The sequence below is a fragment of the Planococcus citri genome, chromosome 1 (genome assembly GCF_950023065.1).
Source record: "Planococcus citri chromosome 1, ihPlaCitr1.1, whole genome shotgun sequence".
Lineage (NCBI taxonomy): Eukaryota > Metazoa > Arthropoda > Insecta > Hemiptera > Pseudococcidae > Planococcus > Planococcus citri.
This window is the reverse complement of record NC_088677.1, coordinates 86250973-86265477: the sequence shown is the minus strand read 5'-3', so window position 1 is coordinate 86265477 and position 14505 is coordinate 86250973.

Sequence of the window (14505 nt, the reverse complement as noted above, 5' to 3'; positions counted from 1 at the left end):
TCGTTGCTTAAAACAGTGTTTAAAACATGTTTAAAACGCGTTTCAAACAAAATTTTGAATAAATAAGCAAAATGAATAGGTAGTCAAAATTCAAATTTCAAAAGTCTTACTTTTGTTGTTTAAATTTTATTCATCATGTAGTGTTCTTTCTGCCAACGATTGAAATTTCTGTTTATCATTTTTATATTGGTTATCAAATGATTTTTAAATGTGACTGTGATTGTAAAAAAATTGAGAATTTCATGAGAAAAATAGAAAAAAACATGTTTTTTTTCATTTCAAAAAAAACAACGTTTTAAACACTTTCCTTGTTTTAGACACTTCAATTTTTTTTTGGGCTGTTGAAAACACTGTTTTAAACATGTCTGGTTTTTTTTTGCCAACCCTGTTCGGGGCTCGCTTTTTTGACAACTCAACTCATGCCCCTGCTCCTACTTATATGCAAATCAGTTAAAATGTGTCAATAGCAAATTCTTTAACTCACATTCCTACATCATCAACCTACCAAAATGAGGTGTTAAACTCACCTAAATAGCCAATTCACTAAAAATTAAAAAAAAATAATGTTCCAAAACGCGTTTTGTCCACTTTTATTGAAATTTTTTTCAGCAGTATTTAGTGGATGAAATGTATACATACACTCCTACATCATAAATCCACCCAAATAAAGTGCTAAACTCGCCTAAAAAGCCAATTTACTCGTACCCTTTTAAAGGGAAACTGTTTTTCCTCTCTCCTGAAAAGTTGTGAAAATGGACAAAGCGAGTTTTGGAATATCACTCTTCATGTGTAAAAAAATATACAAATTGTACCTTGAAAGATCACCGCAAAAAAACCATTCTAGACTGTAAAAAACTTTAAAAAATTAATGGCAAAGGTTCAGAGAAAGTTTGAAGTTCATTATAAGTCAGTTTTTTATCACAGCAAGGTCTCTGCAACAGCTGGGCCGATTTTAATAAACAGCCACTCGATATAAAGGTTTTAAATAGTAGATAGGTATGCAGGGTTATGATGAAAGTTCAACAATTTTCACTATGAGCTAAAAAAAGACCAAAAAATCATTTACTAAATTTTAAAATGTGAAATGAAATTACGACAAAATCAACTTTGTTTTTTTTCTGTCAAAAATTGTTTTTCAACTTTGATCTTTCAGGGTACAACATAGGTACTTATGTCTACCCATCAAATATGGCTTAATCAATTATTGAACTTTTTCAGTTTAGTACGCAACCTTTTGTACTTACAACATAAACTTACACATCTACACTTTAAAGCCTTTCTATCAAGAGGTTGTAATTTCAGGTGAAATATCACATGTCACGAAGTTTTGAGCTTTTGTTTAGCTTTTTTTAAAATAAATTTTCAAAAAATGATGGTAAATGCTAAGCAAAAGCTCAAAATTTCTTGACATGCAATATTTGACTAGATCAAGTCATTATGTAGCCAAGGTTGAAAGTTTTCACCACTTTATGCAGAGGGTGCAGCAGATCGAGTCTTTTCAGTTGAGACTTTAACAATCTTAGCAAACAGCAAAAAAATTAGCGAGATTTTTAGTAATTTCTGATAAAAAATGATTTTTTTTTTTAAACAAAAAACAACACATTTTTGTAAATTGTGTCTATTTTTTTAGCAAAAAGTAGCAATTTTGGTAGTTATCGACAAAAAAAAATTATGTAGTCTACATTTTTTTGCAATTATTTTTGTCGCTTTTACATATTAGGTAAAACTATTGGGTAAAACACGATTCTTTTTTTGGTATTTTTGGTAAAAGTTTGCAATGTTGCCCAAAATTGAACATTTTTGTAAACTTTTTAAGAAATGAAACCACAGCTTTTCGACAATTGTTGAAAAGAAAGATAATAATTATGTACTAATTCAAGCATGTGTTTCCAAAACGCACGAAGTCCATTTTCAATGATTCTGAAGTTGCAAGGCCATCTAGCATAAAGTTGCGGCCCAAAATGGCTGATTTTATGATATGTTGTGCCCAAGGGTTTTGCTACAACATATCAAAAAATCAGCCAATTTGGACCATTTCTACGTTTTCAAATTGTATACCTACTAAGGCCAAGGGCCATATTTATAGACGTTACTTAGCAATTCGCACCTCGGGAGTTATAAGGTCACATCTCAAAAAAGTGAAATTTTACAGGAGAGCGATTTTCTTTTTTTTAAAAACTTGATACACTATTTTCATCAACTTATTATTAATTGTGAGGAATGAATAGCATCTTATTTTAAAGATTGGGTATCTTACCTTCATTTAGCATAAGAATAATTTGAAAAATAAAATCTTAAAGAGGAAATATTTCAATGTTTGGAAAACATTTTGAGTTAGAACCTTTCATTAAAGTTGATGTGGAGGCGAAAGGAAGCATCCAAAAAAAATTCCATGATAACAAAGTTGTAGAGAATTAAATTTCCAATCGACATAATGTTGTTAGTTTTTTTCTGGAGTGCTTAGTTTTTGAGTTTTTCTCAAAAAACTAAAATTTCATTACATGTGCAAATTCATTTTTCTGAAAAGTGATCAATTTAAAAAAAAATTCCATTTTGTACAAACCAATAAAAAATGCACTCCTTGTGACTATTTCTAACTGACAAACATTCAAAACAATCAAAACTGTTTGTTAACGCTTTGTATGTATGAAATTTGCTCAAAAAAGGTGGAGTTTTTTGAGATGTCACCTTATAACTCCAAACAACTTGCAATGTTGTTGAGATTTTGAGTTAGGCCATTTGCATTTTTCATAAGATCTAGATAATGTACCCAACTCAAAGTGTTATTTTTGGTTGAGGGGGGTCATACAAACCCCAAAAATGCAAAAACTTCAAAATCAATTTTTTTTGAGATGTGACCTTATTACTCCCAAGGTGCGAATTGCTTGGCTAAGTACTGATTTTCAAAGTTAATTTTCCAGTTATGATTGAATTTTTAAAAGTGGATCTATCATTAAATTTAGAGATTGGATCTTGAAGTATTCATATATTATTTTGAAAATATGAAATTTTTAATTCGTTTGATAGAAAAATTGAAAAGAAATCCGCTACTTAGCCAAGCAATTGCTAAGTAACGTTTATAACGTTTATAAATATGGCCCTAAGTACCATGAATTTCTTATCAACATTTTTTTGGACTTGATGCATTTTGGAAACACATGCTTCAATTGTAAAAAATGAATTTCCCAATAACTGACAGTGAAAAAATTGTGATCATTCTACGTATTATGTAGTTACTTATTACTGAATTTTCAAAATGTACCGTATTACGTTTTGAAGAATCGCGCAGTATGCGCGATTGACGGGTTTGCTAGTCTATATTTAATATTAATTGAATTAGAACAAAATTACATTGTGTTTAAGGTGCACCGGGGGAAGTCCGAATTCGGGGTAAGTCAGAAAAACTGCTCTAGCTCTTAGAGGCTTATATCTGCCGAAGCGCTACCCAGGGGTAACTTGAGGGTACCACCCCTACTTCATCACAGCATAAAAAATTTCGCGACCCAGTTTCATTTTACAGGCTTTTTATTGGTTCATTTTTAGTTGCTGTTTTGAATTTGATTTCAAATTGTAATCAGTGTTTTTCAAACTGCTTTTTACCTCAGAAGAAATGATCAGTAAAAGTGATATTATAAGTGAAAGTATTCCTAAAACAATAATGTAAAACCCCAAGTATTCAATTTTTGTTAATTTTCAATTATTCATTATTTATATCGCTTTTTCTGACTTACCCCCTAAATTAGTGCCATGGGGTAAGTCAGAAAAGTGAACATTGATAATTAGGATTCGACTTCATCGATGTGTAATACGTAGAATAATATGTTTTCGAGGTCGTAGAATCCAAATCTGGAGTTATTTTTTTTGTAGGAGTGGGGGGTGAGGCGTGGGGAGGGGGCAATTCTACATTTTTCGTACATTATTGTGTAATATGTCGATTGATATGTTTTCGAGGTCGTAGAATCCGAATCTGCAGTTATTTTTTTTGTAGGAGTGGGGGGTGAGGCGTGGGGAGAGGGAAAATTTCGAATTTTTCCTACATTATTGTGTAATATGTCGAATAATATGTTTTCGAAATCGTTGAATCCGAATTTGGAGTAATTTTTTTGTAGGAGTGGAGGGTGAGGCGTGGGGAAAGTTAAAATTTCAAATTTCTCCTACATTATCGTGTTATATGTCGAATAATATATTTTCGAGGTCGTAGAATTCGAATCCGGAGTCATTTCTTATGGTGAAGGTGGAAAGTGAGTTGTAGGTTCGCATGGGTGGGGCCCTCTCCCCAAACGGTGATACTTGAATAGCACTCGACCCTAAAAACTAGCTCAAGATTCGAATTCTGCGATCTTGAACACATATCAACCAACATGTTACACAATATTATAGGCAAAATTTGAAATTTCTCCTCTTCTCTTGCCTCGCCTCATACCCCTGCGAAAAAATAACCCCAGATTCGAATTATACGACCTCAAAAACATATCAATCGACATATTACACATTAATATAGACAAAATTTGTAATTTACTCTCTCTCCCCTTGATTCACCTCCCACCCCTACAAAAAAAATATCTCCAGATTCGAATTCTACGACCTCGAGAACATATTATTCAACATATTACACGATTGTGTAGGAAAAATTTGATATATTACCTCTCCCCACGCCTCACTTCCCTCTCCTACAAAAAAAATAACTCCAGATTCGAATTCTACGACCTAGAAAATATATTATTCGACATATAACACAATAATGTAGGAGAAATTTGACATTTTCCCTTTCCCCACGCCTCACCCCCCACTCCTACAAAAAAAATTACTCCAAATTCGGATTCTACGATTTCGAAAACATATTATTCGACATATTACACAATAATGTAGGAAAAATTCGAAATTTTCCCTCTCCCCACGCCTCACCCCCCACTCCCACAAAAAAATAACTGCAGATTCGGATTCTATGACCTCGAAAACATATCCATCGACATATTACACAATAATGTACGAAAAATTTGGAATTGCCCCCTCCCCACGCCTCACCCCCCACTCCTACAAAAAAAATAACTCCAGATTTGGATTCTACGACCTCGAAAACATGTTATTCGACATATTGCGCATCGATCAGGGTCGAATCCTAATAATACCAATTAATTTTGTAGATTTTCTGACTTACCCCAATGTGGGGTAAGTCAGAACAGGTTACATTTTATTCGATTGTGCGAAAGCTACTGCGACAATCGCGCTGAAATTTTTACCATAGGTTAAGAACCCTTATGGGAACCTACATACCAAATTTCAGCCATATTGGTTCATTAGTACGAGAGTAACAGCTGATCAAAGTTGAAATTGTGAAAAAACGTTCTGACTTCCCCCGGTGCACCTTATAATTTTGGTTAATTTTATACACGTAATCCGCCCAACAGACCCAAATGTAAGATGGGTAGGTAGAAGTCTCAATACTTCGTTATTGTCATAATTTTGCTGATCTCACCTAGCCCACGTATAGGTAGATCATTTATGTTTCTTAGTTTCATTCATTCTCATGCTATGTGTAAACATAAGTCATAAGTGCAAACGATGTATGTTAATGAAGATTTGTAAATAGTGTAAATATACATGTAAATAGATAAGGTGCACTGGGGGAAGTTGGAATTCGGGGTAAGTTAGAAAACTTGCTCTAGCGCCTAGAGGTTTATATCTGGCGTAGTGCCACTAAAGGTGACTTGAGGGTACTACCCCTACTTCATCGCGGCATAAAAATTTTCGCGATTCAGTTTCATTTTAGATGTCTTTGGTTCAATTGTATTTTGTTGTTGTTTTGAACTTATTTTGAATTTGGTCTAAAATACAGACTTTCTATTTCTTAGTTTTTCGCATATAGCGGACGAACCGTGCGTCCTAGTGAAAATCTGATGAGAGTAATCTCACAGAGAATTAAATTCTCTACAATTTTGTTTGTGTGGAATTTTTCTAGGATGCTCGGTTTGTGATCTACGCCTCTGCAAAGTTTAGCCTGTTCTCACTTCCCCCAATTGGGGTAAGTCAGGACAGTTTATATTTTATTCCACTGAGCGAAAGCTACTGTGTCAATCGCGCTCAAATTTTTACCATAGGTTAAGAACCCTTATGGGAACCTACATAATAAATTTGATCCATATTGGTTCATTAGAAGGGGAGTAACAGCTGGTCAAAGTTGAAATTGCGAAAAATCATTCTGACTTGCCCCGGTGCACCTTATGTGTTTTTATTTACTAATGTAACCATCTTTAAATGTGTATAGTTTGATAGCTGAACTACAACCCTTCTGAGCTAACCAGGTATGAGCAATTATTCACCTCCTAGGAAGTAATTCTTATCCTCAATACAATACGTAGTCGTTATAATCTACCTTTGTTTATAGCCAGTTCCGCCTATCCTAACTACATATATCATATTTTTTTCTCGTTTTTCTTTTTTTTCTTATTACATCTGATTTCCTTTCATCGATATTTTTTTCATTTTTGTTCCAATTTTGTTATTTCTTTGCACTTATTTCTCAATCTCATTTTTTTCATTTACATTTTTTGTATCATTCATTGTTGTTACATTTTTCTTGTTTGTATTTTTTTCTCTGTTTTTCTTTTTTTTCTTATTTCATCTCTTTCATTTATATTTTTTTCATCTTTAATTTTTATTCCAATTTTCTTATTTCTTTGTATTTTTTTCTCGTTCTTATTTTTCTGCTTTTTTTTCATTTCAACTTGTTTATTTCGTTTGTATTTTTTGTATCTTCCAATGTTGTTTCAATTTTTTCTCGTTTTTCTCATTTTTCTGTTTTTACCCATTTCATCTTATTTTTTTTCATTTACTTACATTTTTTTGTATCTTTCATTATTGTTATTCTATTTTTCTTGTTTGTAATTTTTTTATTATTTTTCTTTATTTCTTATTTCATCTGATTTCTTTCCATTTATATTTTTTTTCATCTTTCATTTCTGTTCCAATTTTCTTATCTGTTTGTATTTTTTCCCTTTCTCATTTTTCTGTTATTTTTTTTCATTTCATCTCGTTTTTTTCGTTTGCATTCTTTGAATCATTCATTGATTGTTGTTCCATTTTTTTGTATTTTTTCTCGTTCTTCTTATTTTTCTGTTTTTCTAGTTGACTTTGTGGAGGGGGCCGGGAGCAAAACTCCATCGAGAGGGTCAAAATGAAAAATGACTGCAATTTCCAAGCTCAGCGCGAAATTTTATACCATTTTGATAGGTCATGTTCAAGTTTTCAAATCCATGTTCAAACATAGTCTTTAAAGGGGAAGGAAGGGAGGGGGTGGAGAGTCAGAATTAAAAATGATTGCGATTTTTGTGTTCGGCGCAAAATTTTATACCATTTTGATGGGTCGCATCGATATTATCGAATATACAATGCATTATTTAATTGGGGGGGGGGGAGTGGTAACAAGCCTATTAGTGCTCATAAAATCGCGTTGTGATCGTATTTTTTCGCCGTTTTTGCGCAGTTGGGCTTCAAATAGCCCCGTCTAACAAACGTCCAAGAATCGTTTGGTCCCCAGCCATATCGTGGACATGAGGCCATTTTATCATCAAAAATGGCCAAAAATGCATAAAAATCGCATTCAAAGTGCCATAGAATGCAGTTGTGCGGGGTTTCATGGGAAAAAATTACATATTTGGCATCGGGAGACGTCCCCCAACACAACCCCGTCGAGTTTTTTTGGCCACGACCATGGCCCCAAAATCACCTTTTTGAGGGTCCTTCCCCTCGTTGTGCGGGGTAAAAATTTCAAAATTGCACTTTTCCAAATGGGGCAGGTAGTAGTACCGAAAAAAAAATACAAAATCAACTTCTAGAGCACTTTTTCGTGTATGGATTATAGCCTATACAGCGTTGTGAATTTACCTATATCTTTATCAATTGTAAATACGTATTTTCAAAACCGTGTCTTCAACTTGAAGTTTTCTGGATCTCTTCACCTTGTGATAATCAAATATCAAATGTGTATTTTTCCGCAGCTATTTATTCTTTCCATCGTGTTCGAATTACGTACCATACAGTTACAGACTGGATGTGGACTGAGACTACGTTAACGTTGACAGAATGGCTCGGTATGGAAAATATCTTCTCTACAGTGTTCGTGCTCAAGGTAAAAATACACTTCAAGTGACAGCTTTGACACGTCAAATTATCAATTATCTTCATCGCGGATAGTTTGCGCAGTGATGGAGAAACTACGACAATAAGTATTCGTACAGAAAAGGCCAAAAGATCACAACGAGTGTGAAATTTTTCTGCGGCGGAGGTATTGTTTTTTTATTCCTTCTACTGTTGTTATGCCCATTGCTGGGATTCTTCACATTCGGTAGAGCTGCAGGCAAAACGAATCTATACCTACCCATCGAGATGGAGCTGTCCTTTCGCATGGCGTCTTATCCATCGATCTACACTTAGTTTTTCGAACAATATACGACGGTTGGTAATTCCACCCTTCAGTTCCACGCATCCCTATCTTTGCACGATTCTCTATTTTGTGATCAATAGGTACCTGCTATTTCAGTTTGAATCCCGAAGAATGGAAATACTTCAGCGATTTGTACGCCAATTCGTCTCGAGCGATTAATATTGCATACGAATATTATGGCGACGATGTTGGCGCGGTTGTGTTTTCGCTGATTTCGCAAACTGATTGGAAATGAACTAAAAGCATTAGAGAAGAGCTAAGTGAAACTCTCAACTCAGGTATGTCGACAAATTCATGACAATTGGCAACTCAGCAGATTAGATCAGATCTTTTGCAGATTCAATTCGGTTTGATCAGATCACTATTTTGATAGGATTAGATCTGTTCTGTTCAGATCTGATCAGATCCAATAGAGGAAACTGGATGTATCCTGAGATCCCGATATTTGTTGAGATCAATCAAAAAAGTTTTGAAATGTCAGAATCAAAAAAATTTCATAAAATCTCAAGACTGACGAGAAACGAAAAATTTCAAGGTCAAAAAAGTGTTGAATAGGTATTAGGAATTTGATGAATATTTTTAGACTAGGGAGAGTAGCGAGTGATGTAGGTATAAAAGGATTTACATATTAGGATTATTGGGATGGGTATTTAGGTTGAAAGGAAACCTACCTATCAACATAAAATTAAGCTCAATCATGAAATGAAAATATGATTCGAATTAACAACTCTAAAACCAAAAGAGAGGGGAGAAAATTACACTATTTACATAATAGGCAGAGCCTATTTTCACAAGCACATGTTTTGGACCATGTCCTAATTATCTAATTCGAATTGTAATTGTTTAAGAATTACGTACATTTCAACTTCAAGAGAGAAAATAGATGGTACTGTCATAAAAGATCTACACCAAGATCATCTTAATTGATTAATTAGGTCCTATGAGTCCTTAACTAGACTATCTATTTGAATCTAATTTGCTAAACCATTACCCTGGATATATCACAATTAAATTCCATCAGAGCCATTTACCTTGGCTATCTCGAAACCTAATTATGCAGCAAGACCTATATTCTGACCGGAACTGGCATGGGATCAAGTCCCAGCCATGCCGGTGTACTCGAAAATATGACTTACTCCATTAGATCCAATACCCGAATCAATCAGAAAAACATGTTCCTTTGAGCAAATTAACTTTCACGACACGAATATTAGATCATTGAAAATAGTTTAATTAAACATTCGAATTAGCACAATTTACATAATTGAATTAAATTGAAAACAAAAAGATAAAAAAGCGGTCGAACATATATCACACGTTCTTACTATTAATCGAATCAAAAACATACTGAAGCTAGGTAGGTAAGTACCTAGCGTCATAAACTTTTCCATTTCCCACTCTAGATTTATTCTCTGACGTAAGCTCTTCGAATCTAAGTAGTAAGTACAGTCTATCCCATGATAGCAAGGGGTACTTATACTACATAAACTCTCCCCCTGACAAGGAAGAAATCGCCGAGTAGGAAAAGGAAAAGCTAGACAACAAACAATACAAATATGAGAATTGGAAATATACTAATTTTTCACTCTAGACATTAATTCGAATATAATATGTCTGATAAACTATTTTACATAACAAAAAAAAACCTTAGTTAGGAAAAATTATTCAATGATCAAAAATAAAGTAAAACAAAACAAAAACTTAAATCGAAATATCACAAGAGATTTATCTCTAACTATTATTCGAATAAACGATATAAAAATATTTACAAAGTCAAATCCGGGAGAAAAAGTCGTAATCGAGAAAAAATAATACACAAAGAATTCACATTTTACAAGGACACGTACAGTTAACGAGAAAAAATACAAAAGCTATGAAATTCGAATTAGAAGTCGATATAATCCTCGTCGTATCTACAACCTTTTGTCTTTTCGATACAAAACTGTCTCACTGGTTTGAATTCGGTCTCAATCTCCTTCGGATGTGCTTCACGCAACGTCTTCATTAAGCCGCGAATTCGAATCTCTGGCACTTTTTCCTTGCAACGAATCGATCTATTTCGCCTGTTCTCTTCAGGACCCATTATTGACATGTCAAGCTTAACTGGATCGTAACGGTTGATATGAGCTATCAACTGTTTACCAAGAATAATAGCACCTAGCTTCGGTTTACGACAGCGAGAGACGGGGAAATCAGCCACATAGCAGTTAAACGTATGTTCCTCCTCAACGTGATGATGGATATTTGGAGTTAGTCGAATTGGTACAGTTGTTGTTTTACGAGAAACCACCCTCACAAAATCCTTCCAAGGTACATAGATAGCACGAGGATGTTGTAATTCTTCGAATCGGAGATCGACGAATGGAGCGAGATTATCAACAGCAGCTTGACTTATCAAACAAACAGGCAAAGTCGCATCGAAAATTATCTCGAGTTCTTGACCACCAACATTGCCGAGGATCGTTAAGAGATGATTTATTTTCAGGTTTCTACGTATATAACTCCATCTGGGAAAATCGACATGCTCGTGAGGAAAAACTTCATCGTGTGCTGTTTGTCGTACGAAGTTGAGATGATTTCTCCAACATAACGCTTCAGTCCTCGTACGAGGCCATTCGAAAGTCTGCCTGCGTACATATTTCGAATAAATCGGTACAACAATGTGGTAATTAACCGTTGTTCCGCGGTTCAGACCATTCCAGAGGCGCAAATACGAATCAGGTTTATCCCATTCGAACGGCATCCTGATGTAATCCCTTGGAAAGAACTCAGGAATGTATTGCTGAAATGTTTGTTCCGGAATGTCTTTCGAATCGATCAGATCTCTCGCAAAATACTGCTTGCCATCGATTTCGGCGTAATTGAAACGTGGAAAAGTGATTCTAAGATATTCACGGTCAGCTGGAGGAACCACAACTGGAGTAGCCACTGGAACTTTGACGTCATTTTGATTCGAATTATCGATCTGATCGGGAGCTATTTCTGCAGGTTTATCGTCGCATTTTTCACTTGGTGCATCCGAAGATGGGGATCGAACTGAAAGATGATCATTCGAATCAACGATGACCGGTGGAGTGAAGAATGAAGTCGAAGGAGCGTTGGCAGTATTCGTTCGGAGCTGAGCCAACATGCTTTCAAGCGTGAAAGGCAACGGTTCATCGGTGGTGGCTAATCGATGAGGCTTCTCACCTTCGGTAAAATGAAATGATACTGTTTTCGGTGGTTTTATTATCCTCTCAGGCTCGTGACGCTTAGCTTCTGGAACTCCCTCATCTGGGCTTTTAAGTTCAGATTTATTCGAATCGCATCTAGTCAAGCTGACTGATAATTCGCGCACCATTCGAGTTTCATTTCCGGAAAGAGTCACGTTCAAATCATGGAAGGTCTTGTTCAAATTTTCATTATTCAATTCGAATACATCGCTGTCGTCACCATCATCACCGTCAATTTCGAATACGTTATCGGAGTTTTCTTCAGCGGACTGAGTAGCAGTTGCAACGCCTTCGATCGCTGGATCACGAATCTGAGCACCAACTTCAGCATTTTGTTCGGTATGTACGAGAGGAATGACGTACGGTGGTAACTCTAAACTGTCGACTGAAAAAGCTCTGCGTACATTCATCGTGAGAGTTGGACGAGCGAGAGGTGTTGGTGGTACCCAAAGGGAGGTGATAGAATCGACTAGAAACGATCTTAAATTGATGATTTCAACCGCAACGGAAGACACTTGTTCAGACAGGTTTGGAGCCGGATCTGGTACGACGCACCGTTTGACACCTTTTATCAGATCTGAGGCGAAGGTGGTTAGAAGATACTCTCGTATGTAAAGCTCTATTCGTTGAAATTCGCTCTCTCTGTAGTACTCTGCCAGTTCAGGATGAAGGTTGAGACGATCGATGTAGCGGCGAATGGTTGTTTTAATCGGACAAACAACCTCTTGAAAGACTACCAGAAGTGTGCGTTGCTGTTTTCCGCGCACATACATTACTCGAAGATCAAGATCATCGGCGGTGCAGACGTGAGTAGTGATGTTTTGTAAATTTTGATTCTTGAGAGGGTGTACGTGTCCTTCAAGACAGGATGCATACATGTTATTCTGTGAACAAATTTAAATACATATTTTTCCGATTAGAGTAATTCTAAGAGACCATTTATTCGAATACAAACTATCACATATTACTAAGATAGAGTTAAAGAAAAGAGAAAAAGAAAGAAAGACTAAGACTAGACAAGACTTGAGACACTACTCTATAGGAGGCGTTTCTGGATCATCGGTTGCCTTGTCATATTTTTTCAGATGTCTGATGTTCTCACGAATGATATAGCCGGGTCTATTTTCATCCTCTAACTCGTATACATTGATCCAAGGCTTTTTGACTATTTTATAAGGGCCTTTCCACTGATGAGACAGTTTCGCGGCGACACCCTTTTCCTTCGAAGATTGGACTCTATTTTTTACGAAAACACGATCACCTTCTTTTAATCGAACTGGTGTATGAACTTTGTTGAAGTATTCTCTTCTTTTCTCGATTTCTTTACGTTGATTATCGAATATCTTCTGATGGAGATTTCCAGGTAATTTCCGTTTCTTTATAATATCAACGAGTGAATCAGGAACAAGTCTACCCTTCACAGCTTCATAGGGAATACAGCCTGTGACAGCACTCTCAGTGTAATTGAGTTTTCGCTCAATATCAGGAATAATTCGACACCATGCTTTCTGCTTGTCACTGAGGTATTTTCGAATACTTGAGCCCAATGTGCTCATTATACGTTCAGCTGGATTCGAATTTGGCGTATAACGAGATGTATAGCGAATTTGGACATTCTTTTTACGCCAATATTTTCGCCAATATTTTGAGGAAAATTGAGGTCCATTGTCGCTCAAAAGAATTTTCGGACAACCAAATTCAGCCATCCATTTTTCCATTCGATCGATGATGTTCGTAGAAGTAACGACTTTCATTGGATAAAGTCTAACGTACTTTGTAAAATGATCTTCGATTACGAATACATGATCAACACCAGCTGTACTTGATGGAATTGGACCAAAATTATCCAAACATAGAATGTGATTAAAATTGTCAGATGTTATCGACTGAATTGGACCATACATTCTTGACGTAGTTCGCATTGATACCTGGCAAGAGATGCAACCATTAACGTATTGTTGCACTTGTGATGTTAACCCAGGCCAGTCAAAATGCCTTCGAATGATTCGAATTAATTTCGTGATACCAACGTGTCCATATTCATAATGATAATGGTTAATGATATCAAGTTGAAGATTACTTGGAACAAAAATTCTCCATTCTTGGTCATTTTGATTTTGGAATACGATCAATTTCAAATTATCATCAATTCGAACTCGTTCTGGTGCTTTTGCGATCCAAGTTTGAACTGCTGTATCATTATTTTGAATCGAACGAAGTCTTCGAAATTCTGTATATAAGCATTTTGGTGTTACATAATCGAATAGAAATATGGTGAAATTCTTGTCATTTTCAGTGATGGTAAATGAGTAGCGAGACAAGAAATCAGCGATTGAATTCTCAGCTCCAGCAATATGACGAATGTTGATACGAAAATTATCCAAATAAAGTAACCACTTAATAATTCGATTCGGAAGTAATTGGTTTTTCTTCAAATAGGTGACTGCTATGTTGTCAGTGTACAAGTTCACCTCATTTCCGGCGAGCAAATAATAATTTTTAGCCAATAGATGGACAACGGCTAATAATTCGAGCTCCATCACAGAGTAGGATTTTTCGTATCCTTTTAAGACTCTGGAGGTAAAAGCAATCGGCATCATAAGATCTTTTCCATTCTTTCGATTCGGTTGCATAACAACACCTCCAATTGCCTTCGTAGACGCATCAGTATATACGTAGAAGGGCTTGGAAAAGTCAGGGTAAGTGAGAAGGGTTTCATTGGCTAGTTCTTGTTTCAATAAATTGAAACATTGTATATTTTCTTCAGTCCAAATGAAAGCACCTTTTTTAGCAATCATCGCATATAAAGGCTCACACAGCAGGCTGATTCTCGGCATATATTCTCGATAG